The sequence below is a fragment of the Halichoerus grypus genome, chromosome 12 (genome assembly GCF_964656455.1).
Source record: "Halichoerus grypus chromosome 12, mHalGry1.hap1.1, whole genome shotgun sequence".
Taxonomy (NCBI): domain Eukaryota; kingdom Metazoa; phylum Chordata; class Mammalia; order Carnivora; family Phocidae; genus Halichoerus; species Halichoerus grypus.
Window position 1 is genome coordinate 6,562,208 of NC_135723.1, and position 18,139 is coordinate 6,580,346.

An 18,139-nucleotide genomic window follows, 5' to 3' on the forward strand; every position below is an offset into this window, starting at 1 on the left:
TATTTTCTAAGCAGAACACATTAAAGGTAAAGGAAAACCTTTGTTTATAATCTCTTATTAAGAGCGGGCCAATAATCTAAGAAAAGTGTGTCCTCTAAACAGAAAGAAAACCAAATTTTAATTTCGTACCAGGGTACTTGTGCTTTTAAAACTTTTTTTTTTCTTTTTAACTTACATAAATCAATTCCAATCTTAACTTGATTATATATAAAATGTCTTTCTCAGGACGCCTGGCTGGCTCAGTCTGTTAAGCATCTGCCTTCACTCAGAGGTCATGATCCCAGACTCCCTGATCAGTGGGGAGCCTGCTTCTCCCCCTGCCTGCCACTCCCCCTGCTTGTGCTCTATCTCTCTTTCTCTCTCTGTCTCTGGCTAATAAATAAGTAAAATCTAAATAAATAAATAAAAATGTCTTTCTCATTATTCCTTTTCCACAAACCTATAACTTTCTGACCATTAAGTTTTCATTAAAAAACTCTAGCCATGAATCAGGTACCTGCTTACACATCTATAACTTATTTCTGATACTTGTAATCTTAGGGAGGCTGTGGTCTCAATTTGGGGCAAGAATACTTCTGTGGCAGTCTGTGGTAAAAAGCCTTTCGCCTCCCCCAACCCCTTTTCTTTTCCTTTAGTCTCTGTGGGCAATGTTTTCGTTATGTACCTGGGTGTTTACATTTCAAAGACATAATAAGATTTACAGTTCAAGGGAGGAAGAAAGAATGCTAGTTTTCTTCTAGGACTTTTGGGGTCATTGTTATTTAAATTTTTCCTTTGTATTAGGGGTCAGAAGACTTGGGTCGTTTTCTCTGTTTCCTCAACAATGTCCATAACCTGTTTCTCTTTTTTCTTAATCCGTTCGCAGGGATTCCACCTCCTGGCCCTGAGTTCTACCTGCTGGGGCACAAGGGGCTGCTAAAGTCTGCAGGGTTTACTTATCCTGCTCTCCCACCGTGCCTGCTGGCCCGGAAGCTTGCACAGTAGTGGGCACCCACACGTTCTCTAATCTCAGCTTCTCCTCTATTTCCTAACTCGAGCTTCAGCCTCAGCGGTGTCGGCCCACCGCACAGCCTTGTCCTCTGCAAAGTTCCTCCTACACGGACATTAAAGCAGCCAGCATTTTTCAGGCATCCCGCATTCCCACGGGGGTCCACAAGCATCTGACACACAGGCCGCCCCTCCCCACGCAGTGGTTGCCAGCCGACCTGGGATTTCTTCAGGGACACCTCTTTCCCAAGGCTCCTTTCCTCAGTTTCCTGCTTGGCTCACCAAATTGTTATTCACAAGCTTCCCGGGAGCTTCCCAGGTAAGACCTGAAACCAGCCCCTACAGAGAGAGCAGAGAGGGACTGAAGAAAGAGGCAGCTCCTTGATGGTAGGTGGCAGTTTTGGTAAGCAAAGGGACTTACTTGCAGGCCTATCTTGGGCACTGCCCAAGGACGAGATGTCTGCCCCAGCTTCCGAATATTGAAAGTTTCCATAGAGGCCTTAACTGTGTTCAGTGACATGCACCGTCCAGACGGTCTCAATACCACATCACAGTCTCAGGGTTTTGTCCTTGGGGCAGCTTCTAGTGTGGGGAAGGCAGGTGGGATACAAATTCCAAGATGGGGTGGGGAACAGGGGTAGGTTCTAATTGAGTAGGTTCAGCTCATTGGTTAACTGGTGGTCACATTATTGAAAGGTTGCAGGGTTCTTGTCTCACCTAGTGGAAGAATGAAACTTGCAGATACAAAAGGGTGTAATGAAGTGAAAGTTTATTCAGTGAAGGTGAGAGCAGAAAGGAAAGAAAAAGCCCTCTAGGGTGGTAGGGGTCCCGAATGGGTTGCCACTGAGGGTTTTTAGGGCCGGTCTTTTATTGAAAACTTACCAGGAAGCTTGTGGCCTTGAGACTCTTGTACCCTCTTGGTTTGAGCAAGGACTATTGATAATGCCCTTAATGATACCTCTTTGAGTTCTGGTCATTTTCTGTGATTACAATGTAGCAGCCGAAGAAAAATATTCCCTAACATCCAGGGCCAGGTGGTCTGGTCTATTCTCTTATCTCTTTCTTGTTCACTCTATCTTTGCACCTCTGCCTGCCAGGAATAGTTTCAGAGCCTAGACAGGGACCCCCTATCTCTCCCTGCTTATACCTTAACCCTTTCTTTACTCAACATCGTTATTTGTTTTTTGTTTTGTTTTGTTTTAAGATTTTTAAAATTCATTTGACAGAGAGAGAGAGCACAAGCAGGGGGAGTGGCAGGAAGAGGGAGAAGCAGACTCCCCGCTGAGTAGGAAGCCCATGTAGGGCTCGATCCCAGGACACTGAGATCATGACCTGAGCTGAAAACAGAGATCAATCAACTGAGCCACTTAGGTGCCCCCCCCCCCCAAAATCTTGATGAATTTCCCCAACAGGTCTGCCCAGGAAAATCTTTTGGCTAGCAAAATCAGCTGATTAGGTGTCTTACATCTGCAAAATTTTCCTCTCACCATTGTTATATAATGTAATCTGCAGAATAACATCACAGCGTAGTCACTAAACTCCCACATGTTCAGGGGGAGGGGGTAATGAGTCATTGAGAGTCACTTTAAAATTCTGCTTACCATAGTATGTTTATATAGAGAGAGATCAACAAAGCATAATAGAATTAATTTAAGACAAACTTAAAAGGGGAGCCTGGGTGGCTCAATCGGTTAAGCGTCTTCCTTCGGCTCAGGTCATGATTCGGTCCTGGGATCGAGTGCTGGGTTGGGCTCTCTGCTCAGCAGGGAGTCTGCTTCTTCCTCTCGCTCTACCCCTCACCCCTGCTCGTTCTTTCTCTCTCTCAAATAAATAAATAAAATCTTAAAGAAAAAAAAAGACAACCTTAAAAATCAAAGAAGAGGGGAAAAAATATTTCTGACTTGTTTCTCTTGCTGTCAATAAGAGCAAGTAGTTCAAAATATAAAGGATAATTTAGAACAATTTCTAAAAACAATTTTACAAAATTTTCAGGGATACCTTGTTTTAGGAAATAAAAAAGGAGGGGAGTATATTGAATCCATTTTGTTAGAATATCTTCTTTTCATTTTCTCCTTTGTCAGCTTTTATATATCCCTTTTACTCCAATATTGTTCCAGTCAAATGCTAAAATTTCTGCAATTTAGAAAAAGAATTGCAGACCTAACTGAAAATAATCATTTGTGATTGAATTCCCTAAAATAAAAATAGTGGAGAAGGGAAGATTGTCTACACATACCTGCATTTCCTTTTCTGGTGTATGATATAATTGATTTCTTTCCAATTTTAGGGCTATTCTATGAGCTTGGTTCTTCTTTCTCTGCCCAGTACTTGTCATGAAAGCTGATAATAGCTATATGAAGGGCCAATTCATTATACCATTCTTTCTGTGCCATTTAAGCAATTGCTAAAACAGTAATATCACCTCTTTTCATGGTAGGGAAGACAAGAGCACACTAGCTAGGCTTCAAAGGCATCAGAGATTAAATAAAGAAAAAATAAGGGCATTGAAGTTAACATTTGTTTTTTTTTTCTTTCAAGATAATGTGCCTTCATATTAACTTTAAATTCTCTTTGAATTCATTTCAATGATAATCTATTTTAAAATGAAGTGAATCTTTGCCATTAAAAAAAGTATTGGTTGTGTGCATCTCACTTTGAGTTTTTGTAAACTACAATGGAAAAATCTAAAATGGGTTAATTACTATGGCATAATTAATTACAATAATAGTATTCTGAAAATTCAAAATTAGGTTCAAGTCATGTTAACTGAATATCATATTTAATTCTTAATTTATAGTGTCCAAGACAGATGGGAACTTAGAGATCTTCTGTGTAAACTAGGGGTTTGTTTGTTTGTTTTATGGTTTTTGTGTTTTGGTTTGTTTGTTTGTTTGTTTGCTTTTTAAGGAGGCTGGTGTTCCAAATATGATGTATCTTTATTGAAGACACATAATAGATTTGTGTTAATGTCATTACCAGGGACTAAAGAATTGAATCTAATTCCCTTTTAGAATATTTTCTGATAAATCATGGGGAGAACACAAATGAACGTAAAAGGGAGGAAGTGGAAATAAATGCAATTTTTTTAAGATTTTATTTATTTGACAGAGAGAGAGCATAAGCTGAGGGAGTGGCAAGCAGAAGGCAAGGGAGAAGCAGGCTCCCCACTAAGCAGGGAGCCCAGCCTGATGTGGGGCTCAATTCCAGGACCCTGAGATCATGACCTGAACTGAAGGCAGACACTTAACCAACTGAACCACCCACATGCCCCATAAATGCAATTTTTAAGAGAGATTTCAAAGGTAAGTAATTATTAAAAAAAATTCTTTTTTTTTAAGATTTTATTTATTTATTTGAGAGAGAGAATGAGAGAGAGCATGAGAGGGGGAGGGTCAGAGGGAGAAGCAGACTCCCTGCTGAGCAGGGAGCCTGATGCGGGACTCGATCCCAGGACTCCAGGATCATGACCTGAACCGAAGGCAGTCGCTTAACCAACTGAGCCACCCAGGCGCCCTAAAAAAAATTCTTAAGCAAGGAAAAGCTTTTCAGTGATAGGGGAGGATAATAAGTCATAGGGGATTGGGACCAAAGGATATTTATGCTCTATTTTATATCATGTAAGTAACAGGGTGTGGTGGCAATGCTGATGCCCAAATAAATCTGTTTTTGTTTGTTTGTTTTAAAGATAAAGTTCTGTGGGAAGAGGGATTATATTAATTGATCTATCATTCACCAAGAATGTGCTGACTACTGTATGATCAACACTGCATTTTGTTTCCATCTGAGGAGCGTACACAATATTTATTTGGAGATTTTTTGTTTTATAATTTTCTTATATTTTATTTTTTATTTTTTATTTTATTTTATTTTATTTTTAAGATTTTATTTATTTATTTGACAGAGAGAGAGAGACAGCGAGAGAGGGAACACAAGCAGGGGGAGTGGGAGAGGGAGAAGCAGGCTTCCCACTGATGCAAGGAGCCCGATGTGGGGCTCGATCCCAAGACCCTGGGATCACGACCCGAGCCGAAGGCAGACGCTTAACCGACTGAGCCACCTAAGCACCCCAAATTTTCTTATATTTTATAAGTTCAAATATCTTCTCATGTTGAGCACAGCCAGGTGTGTTATGTAGAGTTTTAAAAATTTTAATGTATAAACCAAATACAATAGGTTTATTTTTATTTATAACACCCAGAAGACATACTGTCTAACAACTAACTTTGGGATAGTCTCATTTCTCATTCAGAATTCACAGGGACAAAGTTTTTTTTGGATGGGGTAACAATCAGTTGACCCGAATTCAAAATTGGATCTAGCTAGGTAGACAATATTCCTCAGTTGAAGTTAAAGTGAGAAGAAGCTAAACTGAATATCTAAACAAAAGGCAAGCTTGAAACAAAATGAAACAAATAACAACAACAACAACAACAAAAAAAAAACCCAGCCACTTAAGAGAATGAGAAGACAAGCCAAAGACTGGGAGAAAATATTTGCAAAAGACATATTTGATAAAGGACTGTTATCCAAAATAAACAAAGAATTCTTAAAACTCAATAATAAGAAAACAAACAACTGATTAAAAATGGGCCAAAGACCTTAACAAACATCTCAACCAAAAAAATATATACAGATGGCAAATAAGCATATGGACAGATACTCCACATCATATGTCATAATTGAAATTAAAACAAAGAAATTAAAACAACAATGACATCACTACACACCTGTTAAAATGGTAAAAATCCAAAACTCTGTCAACAGCAAATGCTGGGGAAAATTCAAAGCAACAGGAACTCTCATCCATTGCTGGTGCGAATACAAAATGGTAGAGCCGCTTTGGAAGACTGTTTAGCAGTTTCTTACAAAACTAAACTTATTCTTACCATATGATCCAGCAATCAGCCTTCTTGGTATTTAACCAAAGATGCTGAATACATATATCCACACAAAACCAGTACAAAATGTTTATAGCAGCTTTATTCATAATTGCCAAAACTTAGAAGCAACCAAGATATCCTTTATTAGGTGAATGGATAAATAAACTGTGGTATATCCAGATAATCCACCTATGAAAAGATATGGAAGAATCTTAAATGCATATTGCTAGGTGAAAGAAGCCAATCTGAAAAAGCTACCTTGTATGATTTCCACTACAGTACATTTTGGAAAAGGTAAAACCATAGAGACGGTCAAAGAATATGTGGTTTCCAGGAGCTAGAAGGAAGGAAAGAAGGATTAACACAAAGGATTTTTAGGGCAGTGAAAATATGTTCTATGGTACTATAATGATAGATACATGTCATTATGTATTTGTTGAAATCCCTAAGGTATATGACACCAAGAGTGAACCCTTATATAAATTATGGACTTTGGGAGATAAGTGTGTGTCAATGCAGGTTCACCAAATGCAACACATATACCATCTGGTGAGTGATATTGATAATGGGGGAGGTTATGCATGTGTGGGGCAGGGGTATATGGGAAATCTCTAAACCTTCCTAATATCGCTGTGTACCTAAAAAAAAAAAAAAAAAAAGTCATAAGGCATTAGCATGGTTGTGTACTACATGTGAGTTCAAGGGCACCAAGTTCAATAGAAGGGAAGCTAGTCCAAACTAATTAAAGAGTGGAGACCATGATTTGGTGTCAACACAACCTAGGTTTCTGAAGCTCTTCATTTGTGTCTACATTGGTATTTCAAATGTTTGTCTTAAAAACTCTGTGAAATAATCATTTAATTTAAATTTTAGCTAAGGGGACCCTGGGTGTCTCAGTCAGTTAGGCCTCTGCCTTCAGCTCAGATCATAATTCCAGGGTCCTGGGATTGAGTCCCTCGTAGGGCTTCCTGCTCAGCAGGGAGCCTACTTCTCAAGCTCTCCCTCTGCTCTTCCCCCTGCTCCTGCATGCACTCTCTTTCTCTCTCAAATAAATAAATAAAATCTTTTAAAAAAATTTTAGTTGAAATATATTGTATAGGTGTGCATAATTTAAGTTACTTATTTTTCTTGGCTTCTTACACATGTATTTTTATCTTCCTCCATACTTTTTTTTAAGATTTTATTTATTTATTTGACAGAGAGAGACACAGCGAGAGCAGGAACATAAGCAGGGGGAGTGGGAGAGGGAGAAGCAGGCTTCCCGCCGAGCAGGGAGCCCGATGCGGGGCTCGATCCCAGGACCCTGGGATCATGACCTGAGCCAAAGACAGACGCTTAACCGACTGAGCCACCTAGATGTCCCTCTTCGTCCATACTTCTAAAAAATATTCAGAAACCACTCTTAAATTAAAATTTACATTACTTTTGTTTCCAATGCAATCAAATTTCAATTCAATCAAAATTAGGAAGAAGATATTAGTCAATGACAACTTCTTCTTGGAAATTATTTTATTAAATTTAGATTCCCTTGATAAGGACCCTTACTAAATGTATCCTATATACTTATATCCATTCGCATATGGACATAAATCCTTAGGCAGACTCCAAAAGGACATGAGATCAATTCTTTACAAATAAAAACAAATTTTCACTGATCCAGTCACAAATTGTTAATTGTGTTCCCCATAGTTATAAGATGTTTAAATGGCCAATAGATGTCAGAGTCCCCTTTATGTTTTCTAGGATTGTATAAACTTAATGTGTTTACGCGGACAGAGATTATAGCGTTCTAATTCACTGAGCTCTTTGAAGGAATTTAGTTTAGGTAATTTATGCAAATTTCATAGATTTAGACTGCCATGGACAATTTTCTTATGATTTAGTCCAGCATTTGAATACATTTACACACAAAAATGATGTAGCAAACATTTAAAGAAGAGGTAAATATAGAACATGGAAATAGTAAACTAGAAAAACATTACTTGTACTATGGGAATATTTTACGAGGTGCTGCCACAGTTTCACGCTATTTGCAGAAGTTCACTAGTGACAGAATATTTCCACGTGCTTGAAAATATATTCACATTGGTTCTATGTGTCAAGAGAAGGCTCAAATTGAAAGAATTAAGCAAAATGTGGTAATTCTCTGTGTATAACGGTATGTGATTCTCAGCGATTGAGGATTAAAAACCTCAAGAGCAGAAATCATGAAAAACCCAATCCAGGAAAAAAAAATCAACACGTAGATTAATGAATTCAGACTTTGTTCAGAATCCTTATTGAGGTTCTTCAATTTTCTTGTGTCAGCAAAAACAAGCTTAGTAAGAAAATGTTCTCTTAAGAAATAAATAAAAATGATATGAAAATAAAATTTTCAGGGGCGCCTGGGTGGTTCAGTCAGTTAAGCGGCTGCCTTCGGCTCAGGTCATGATCTCAGGGTCCTGTGATTGAGCCCTATGTTGGGCTCCCTGCTCAGTGGGGAGTCTGCTTCTCCCTCTGCTCCCCTGCACCCCGCTTGTGCCCTTTCCCTTGCTCTCTCTCTCTCCCCCTCAAATAATCTTAAAAAGAAAGAAAAATTTCAAAGAATAAAAAGACTATTGCCTTTTCTTCCATCCCATTGCCATCGTGCTATTGTGCTCCCTTATTACTTCACTTGGGGTTATTACAATAGCATCTGTAACAGTTTATTGCACACAGCTTTTGCACTCAGAGCTATTCAAGGTAAGTTCCTAAACATAGCCTATTAGGTCCTCTAAACAGAACCCTGTTCATGTTGATGTAGGAAAGACTCTAGAGTTTGAAACCGATGGCCAAGAAAGTATTCTTGAGACATCTTTGTTGCAAAAAAGTGGCTTTAACAATAAAAGATTAAAAAAAAAAAAAGTGGCTTTATTAAAGCACAGGGATAGGACCCGTGGGCAGAACGAGCTGCACCGGGGTCATAAGGAGTGGCCCGTTATAGACTTTCAAGTTGGGAGGGGGTTAGGGATAGCTTAAGTCTCTAAGGAATTTGAAAACAAGGTTCCCAGGACCTTGAGGGGCTAGCTATTGTTGGGAAAAGGTCAGGTATTACTGTCTAATAAAACCTGAGTCATGAGACCCTTCAGGTATATATCAGTGGTCATATGCTTGGGGGATGATTGCCAACATGTGTCTTGGGGGTAGAGATAAAGGAATTTTCCAAAGGAATTTTTATATGTTAAAGTAGACTTACAGGATCCTGGGGGTCGGGCTAAGATTGCCTTTTGCCCTTAGCAATGTATTAACATCGAGGTAGCTGAGCTTCTAGAGGAATGGCACTCTGTTTCAAAGACTCCTTAACGGGCTGTAAGTAGTAAGGGAATTTAATTTTTCTTTTGCCTTTGTTTCCCACATCAATGTCACCCCACTGCTCAAAGACCACTATTGGCCCCCCACTTTTTGCCAAATGAAGTGTGATTCTTAGCCTGTCTTTCAGGCTTTGTATTGAAATCTCACCTAAAATTTTCAATAGCCATGGCTTGCCTAGAATGGTCCCTTGTGCCCTGGACTTTCCAGAATCTATAGGTTTTTACAGATCATCCTCTCTGCTTTTGACCTTCTGGTACTTGAATCCAACACAAATCCTATGAGTCCTCCTAGAATGTACTCCGTTTTTCTTCCAGTATGATTCTCTGTTCCCAGAAATTAATTGCCACTCTTCTGAGTGCTCAAGAAATCATTTCTAATGATATGTCTCAGTTGCAAATTGTTTCAGAAGAATTTATATATCTCCTCCTGTTTTTCTAAATAAATGATGAGCTCTGTGAGGTGTGACTGCACTGGGCTTGGTGCTGAGCCTTCCATCACTCCACACATAGCTCCGCACCAAGAGTGGCCCAGTGGCTCTGCAATTGGCAGAGTCTTCAGTGTGCAAGTGTGAGCACAGCCCTTGCACTTCTCTAAATTTTTATTGTATTTCATTTTTATTTTTTCTAAATTTAGTTTTGACTAAAATTTATTGAATCAAACACATTTGTTTTGAAATAAAAAAATTGCTTGGTATTTCAAGATACATTTGAAGGAAACAGAGGCAGATGAAGGCAGGAGATCACAAGGAAGTGTAATCTCATGTGGCAAACACGATTTTAATTTTGGGATTGTGGAAAACAATTAAAAGAGAAATAATGAGAAAAATGGGAAGGCAGCACCTACGGATAATAAACAACAGTCAAGGAACATGGACGGCAGAGAAGACGGGAGCCTAGAATAAACTAAGGCATGGCAAGGAGTTCGGGTTATTTATAAATCAGATAACATATAGTTTTAGATTTATTATTTCAATTTGAGTTATTTGGTTAAATATAGACTGATCATATTGAAGGAATCCATACCATTTAGGAAACAATTAAAATATTAAAATACCTAGATGAATACGGGCATGGAACAAATTATGTTTTAAAAGTAATATAATAGGTGCTCACTATGCTAAATAAGTTTCTCTTTCACACATGTAACTTCCCTGTTAATTAGGTGACAAATTGAAGTTTGCTTTATGAAAATTCATATTCACTAACATAAAATATCTGCACTGTATTACCTTCATTTTGTTTTGAAATTGCAAATTTAAATATAACTCATCAATTATAATATTTGAGACATTACCGTAAAAATGTTTTTGTGAATTATATTCCCCATATTAAAACTAGAATATCTCTTCTGTGTCACTGAAATCAAGATAAGCTTCTCCTTTCAAGTTCTGCAGGGTTAAATTTATCCTATGTAATAACAATATGGAAATTGATTGAGTTTTTTAAATAAAATTAGATGGTGTCCATCACTTCAGACTCCTAAGGAAGGGTAAAATAAATTTTTTGAAAAAATTAAAAAGTGAACAGTTTTCTAAAAGCAAGAATTGCATCATGCCTTTTCAGTTGTAACTCTTTGTCTGGAAATGTATAACAATATACAAGACGATGCTGTGTAGCTGGAGATGTGAAAGTTAATAGACAGCATTGCCCTTGGCGATGTGCGGAGGCAGGGAGAAGCAGCATGTGGATTGGCTGAAAGCTCAGATTCTGAAGCCAATAACCTAAGTGCTCTGTGTTTCAATTCCTTCATCTGTAAAAAGAAACAAGTCAATAATAGTCATAGTATTATTATAAGAATTAATTAAATGAGTTAATATTTGTAAAGTGTTCAGGACAATGTCAGGCACCTAGTAATTACCACTTAAATTTTTGTATGACTAAAAAAATAAAAAACAAATAAACCCAAAACTGAGCTGACAGTTAATAGTCATGTCTCAGACTCTGCTAGCACTGATTAGATCACCATGACATTTTTAAGAACAAATGGCGTCTAGATAACAACCTCTGATATAGTCACTCTCAGTTGCCCACTAAAATCCATAATCATCAGAAGACGAAAACTGACAAGGCATCTAAAATTAACACTGAAGGAAATATTACTCCCCAAAACTCAGAAGAATTTGCAGTAAGTACACTACGGAACAGGATGCAACCACCTCCCTCTTCTTTTTATGAAAGAGAGTCCATACTTTTTGGATTGTCTTAATACATACGGGGTCAAATGTAACCAGAAAATCAGGCAGGTGTTCTCTACTGAGTAGGGAATGCTTCTGGGACCATTTCCAAATGAGTTCCTCATTTCCCTCATTTTTCTAAATCCTTTCAGAGATAAATGTTAAAAATAATTTGGAAAGATTAAAGAAGGAGTATCAAGGCATATTATTACCTAGCAGGTATAACCCTCACAAGTAAACTAGTTAGTCAGAGGAATATTAGGCCTTGCACTCTCCCAGAACTATGTCATTTTACACTAAGGAAGTAATCAGCGCTATATGGAAAACCAGAAAAAAAGTAGACAAATTAACTATTGTTAGTAAATATGAGTATAGATCACTGGAACTAGTGGCTAGAGTGAGAGCACACACACACACATCAAATATAAAGCAAATTTCATCTGAGCACACATCCATTTCTAAAGGTGGCATATCTTTAGATTGAGAGAAAACTTTACCAAAATTGTTTGATATACCTAAAAGAAGACAGAATGGCATGCATTTATTTATTAGTTTTTACTAGCTTAATTATTTATTGAGCACTAATATGTACAAGACACTATTATAGAACATGAAATTTAACAATGAACAAAATAGCCAAGTTCTATGCTCTTGGGAACTTAACATTTTAGTGTGGTAAATGAAATACTTCATAACACTTCTGTTTTACTTATTTTTATACATCATTTAATTTATGTCTTCAACAAATAATTTTGAGCAATAATTATGTGTCAGGCCCTGTGTTTTTTGCTACTGAACTGTTATGTTTTTAAAAGATTTTATTTACTTATTTTAGAGAGAGAGAGACACACACGCAGGAGCAGGAGCAGGGGGAGGGGCAGAGGGGGAGGGAGAGGGACAAGCAGACTCTGCCCTGAGCACAGAGCCTGAAGCTAGGCTCAATCCCATGACCCCAAGACCATGACCTGAGCAGAAATCAAGAATTGACCGTTTAACCCACTGAGCCACACAGGTGTTTTTGCTATTTTCTATTGAACTTGAAAAATAGTTAATAAGACAGGCTAAAAATCAAACACAAAAATAAAATTAAAACTGAGTTTCATAGGAAGCAAATAGACATAGTTTTATGGAAGTTTTTATTAGTGTGACTGGATATGAGATAGGATTGGGGAGAAATAGTTTACTATATGGGGGAGCAAGAGAGGTGTTAAGTGTTTAGGAAGAGAGAACAGCATGTGATAAACATTGTTGTGATAGTGAGTTTGATATTTGAAGAGGAATGAAAGCCAGAAATCAAGGACTCAGATAACAAATGTAGCCTCCTGTAATTTTTATAAAGTATACAGTGATAGGAGAGCAATTTTTAAGTGGACACCTGGTTTCCCTCTATTTCCAGACTCACTTGAAGCCAGGTGTGATGATGTGATTATTTCATCATATACAAAGGAAAATGGGATTGGGCATTTTTCTGGGACACTTCCTTTAACAAGAGCTGCCTCACAATCTTTGTCTCTTCTCCGCATTTTCTTCCTGCTGCTTGCAATATGAACGTCACAGATTTACGTTGGGCAATGAACACAATGTTCTCAGGATGTCAGACTGGAAAGCTGGAAGAAACCTGGCTCTTTAAGAATTCATAGAGCAAAGACAGGACATAGTTCTGTAGTACATAATTCTATGCCTTTATGTGAGAGAGAAATAAGCTCTCGTATCTTTTAAGCCATCCTTATAATATAGTGGCAATCCTTATAATGTAGTGGCAAAAGAATTGGTAAATTTTTCCCTGCTTTAAGCTCCTCAGCATGTTGGGAAAGTGGTAGAAAAAAAAAAATCACAATTTTGGGGTGCCTGGGTGGCTCAGTCCCTTAAGCGTCTGCCTTTGGCTCAGGTCATGATCCTGGGGTCTTGGGATGGAGCCCTGAGTAAGGGCTCCTGCTCAGTAGGGAGTCTGCTTTTCCATATTTCCCTTCCCCTTGCCCCTCCCCACCCACGCCTCTACCGCTCTTGTGCGTGCTCTCTCTCTGTCCCTCTCAAATAAATAAATAAAATATTTTTTAAAAATCACTATTTTGTTGTGCATTGGACACTTCTTCAATATTCTGTCTATACCAGAAGAATATTCTGTCTATACCTTTACTATTTCTGCCCAGAAAGATATGGTGACTAGTATGGAATAATGATCACTATTGCTTCCCATTCTCTTATAAATAAGTTAAATTGCAATTTTTGTTCATGTTTCATGACTGCATATTGTCTATGCAGGGAAGTTGATTTAATTTTTAATATATAGGTTTCTTGCTTACAAAAAGCCGTATCTGAATATAGTGAAAAGTTCTGGAGTTGAGATGAATTTGATTTTAAATGCAATTTCAGAATCGTCTTCCCCAGAGATATATTGACTGTGTTTTATACAGAGAAAAACAAAGAATTAAGAAAGATCGCTTTTATTAGTCAGAGACATCTGTAGCCACACACTCCAAACGACATATGTACCAAATAAGACTCTCTTAAAACATTCCATGGAATTATCCATAGTGTAAAGTGTATTTTAGAACATTTGATCAAAAAAAGAAATATGAGTAAATCAGTGATTTTTAAATGACCCAAGAAACACATGCTCAGATGACAACCTTTAAAAAATGTTACTAGATCTATAAATTTTATTACAAAATAAAATTGTTTATTTTTCGAGATCATTTTATGAAACCATCACAAAAGTAATTCAAAGGTTGAACAAGATGGTAAAAATATCCTATTTTTTTTTTAAGTTAACGTGCCACATGCATATAGTGACTATAGATGCAACCACATCAATATCAAAGTGAAGATACTGGAGAATCAATGAAATGTTTGAAGTTGAAAGATAGTGATATATAAAGATCTTTTCCAATAGAACAACACAAGAAAAGATATTTGAGGAGAATATTTTCAGGCAGAAAGCATTAGTAAATAACCTTCACAATGGGGGAGATTCCCATTTCCCCGATTTTCATGATTGACATAGATTTGTATGATAGTTGATAACTTCCTACTTCTGAGATGGAGATCACTAGAAATAGTTAGAATGTAAGTGTAGTTAGCAAGGAGCTGGAAGAAGTAGATGCCAACATATAACACCAAGGAAACATTTTTGTTCAATAAAGAATCAAACAGAAAAAGTGAAGCCTGAGAGGAAAATTATGGTACGGCTGAGCGGAGGTCAAGAAGCTGATGTGAAAGTGAGGTGATTTCTGAAGGCTGAAAAGAGTTGGAAAGAGTTCATAATGGAGGATGCAGGAGTCCTGATATGAGACCAGATTAGGAGGATGTGGTGTATTGTATGGATGGAGGTTTCTGTGATTTGTCCTACACAATGGACCATCCTGACCTGCACGTATGCAGGCAGGCTAAAGAATGTTGTTTGTGAGACTTATGCTGCATAAGTGACATTGAGAGCCTGATTGTTGACATTAGCAGGCCTCCAGGTCAGAACTGGACCTGGTCTGGATGCCAAGAGCTAAAAATTTTTCCTTGCATCCCCTCCTGCTCCAGGCTGGGGCATCCCGGGATGGAATCTGGGAGGGGAGGCAAGCACACCTAGCCCAAGCTCCTTGAAGATGCAAAGACATGGTAACATAGTACTACAGCTTGCTCCAAACTGTACGTAGACAAACATGTTTAACTTCAGACCCCATCATTGCCCTATACATAGGGCCCTAATGGGGATGGTCAGTTGGAAGTCTCACCTGAGGGCAGGACGCTCTTCCCAGTCCTCTCAGTCAGGATTCCAGCCTGGCTGTCTCCACAGAGCCTCCCCTGCTAATAAGGTAGGATGTTGTAAGTACCCAATTTGATATAACACTGTCTTATTCTCCTTTACTGCTCACCATTGTCCTCATCCATGAATAGATTTCCCTTTTCTTCTTTCTGTTTCTATTCAATTTTTATAATATCAATAAAGAGTTTTTTTTTTTTCCCTTTAAAACTGAGAGTATGGCTGCTATGAATCTTTTCTTTAGAACAGTGGGACCTTGAGGAATCAGAGTGTTAGCAAAGTGGGGATGTATCAGACATCCACCAGCAGGGAACTCTCAGAAAAGTTGGTCCTGGTGTAGCTGCCAAAATTTTGCTTGTATTCCCATGGCACTGATCCTACATTTGTTCTTAAGTGGAATGTAAGCACCTTCATGACAAAATGGGGTGGGGGGGAGGAGATATCTATCTATCTATCTATCTATCATCTATCTATCATCTATCTAAATATAGATCTATAGATATCATATATAGATCTACAGATCTATATATGTAAACATAGCTATGAGGTTGGCAGGAAGAAGGTTTCTATCCTACATGGCCTTGTAACTTAGCTCTAGCCCTTCTAGCCACAGTCAGGGAGTAATCCTGCCCACTATGGACTGGTGGAAGACATACCTATCCATGCCTCCAGAACCGTGTGTACAGATCTGTCTTGGAATTGGACCCTGGGACTCTGTTCTAGACCTTCTCAGCCATGTTCAGGGGTAGTTTTGCCCATCCAAGGACCCACCTAGTGACCTAGCAGAAGTCCTCCCAGGGACCTGGTAGGAGCCATACCTGTTCATGCACTTGGTAACAGGCCTACTATCTGCACACTCAACTGTGTATCCTGAAGCAAACACTTATCTCAGCATCATCTTACAATGTCCTGGAGGCAGTCCCAACAACCCAGAGATTAGACAAGATCTATACCCACATAAGGCCCTGGAAATCACAAACCACACTGCAGACCCAGCAAAAACCTTGTGATTCAGCATGACAATCGAAGCATGATTGTGCTTCCAGAGGTAATTAATCCATCAGCTCATGGAACCAACAGATGAAAGTCTTTACCTGCACAAAATGATCTATAAATACTGGAAGATGTATTGTTCCTTCAAATGCACAGACACCAATGCAAGGCTATGTGGATCACAAAGGATCAGGCAAATATGACACCACCAGAAACATAAAGTAGCTCAAGTAACCAGCCTCAAAGAAAAGGAGATCTACAAATAACCTGACAAATAATTTGAAATAATCATCTTAAAGAAACTCAATGAAATGCAAGAGAACACAGATAAACAACTAAATGAAATCGGCAAAACAATACATGAACAAAATGAGAAGTTTAATAAAGAGAAACCATAATAATAATAATAATAATAATAATAATAATAATAACAGAAATCCTGGGGCTGAAGAATACAACCATAAAAGTGAAAAATGCAGTAGAAAGCTTCAAAGCCAGATTTAATTATGCAGAAGAAAGAATCAGTATACTCTAATATAGGTAATTTGAAATTAATCAGAGGAACAAAAAGAAAAAATAATAATGAAAAAGGGTGAAAAAGCCAACATGAATTATAGGGCACCATCAAGTGAATGAACATTCACATCGTGGGAATCCCAGAAGGAGTAAGAAACAGGCAGCAGGTATACTTAAAGGAATAATAGCTGGAAACTTCCCAAATCTTAAGAGAGATATGAACATCCAGGTTTTTGAGAAAGCTCAAAAAACCCCAGAAAAGATCAACTAAAAGATTACCCTGAGCCATATTATAATGATCATTTCAATATACAAGGAAAAAGTACTTGAAAAATTCAACATCTTTTCATAGAAACTCTCAATAAATTCGGTATAAAAGGTCAACATGATAATGGCCATATATGACAAGCCAATAGCTAATATCATATGCAGTGGTGAAAAGCTGAAAGCTCTTCTTCTAAGATCAGAAAAAAGACAAGGGTACTCAATCTTGCCACTTTTATTCAACATAGTACTAGCCAGAGCAATTAGGCAAGAGAAAGAAGTAAAAGATGTTCAAATTGGAAATGAAGAAGTTAAATTGTCTTTGTTTGCACATGGCATGATTGTACATACAGGTAACTAAAGGCCACCAAGAAGCTATTAGAACTAATAAACAAATTCATTATGGTTGCAGGTTATAAAATCTATGTCCAAAAAGTAGCAATTCTATACACTAGCAATAAACTATGAGAAAAAGAAATTAAGAAAATAATCCCATTTACAATATCATAAAAAAGAATACATACTTACAAATACACTTCACCAAGGAGGTGAAAGATCTATATACCAAAAACTATAAGACATTAATGAAAGAAGCTGAAGACACAAATAAATGGAAAGATATTTTATGTTCTTGCATTGGAAGAATTAATATTGTGTAAATCTCCATACTACCCAAAGCAATCAATAGACTGAATGCAATCCCTGTCAAAATTCCAATGGCATTTTGCACAGAAACAGAATTTAATTCAGAAACAATCCTATATTTCATATGGAATTACAAAAGACTCCAAATAGTCAAAACAATCTTAAGAAAGAACAAAGCTGCAGGTTGGGGCTCCTGGGTGGCTCAGCCGTTAAGTGTCTGCCTTCGGCTCAGGTCATGATCCCAGGGTTCTGGGATCGAGACCTGCATCAGGCTCCCTGCTCAGCGGGAAGCCTGCTTCTCCTTCCCTCTCTGTCAAATAAATTTAAAAAATCTTAAAAAAAAAAAAAAAAAGCTGCAGGTATCACACCTCCTGATTTCATGCTATACTGCAAAGCTATAGTGATTTTAAAAAGTATGGCATTGGCATAAAAGCAGACACACAGATCAAAAGAACAGAATAGAGAGTTCAGAAATAAACCCTTGCACACACAATCAACTAATCATTGGCAGGGTGCAGAGAATACACAATGGAAAAAGGACAGTCTCTTCAGTAAATTGTGGTGGGAAAGCTGTATATCCACATGCAAAAAAATAAA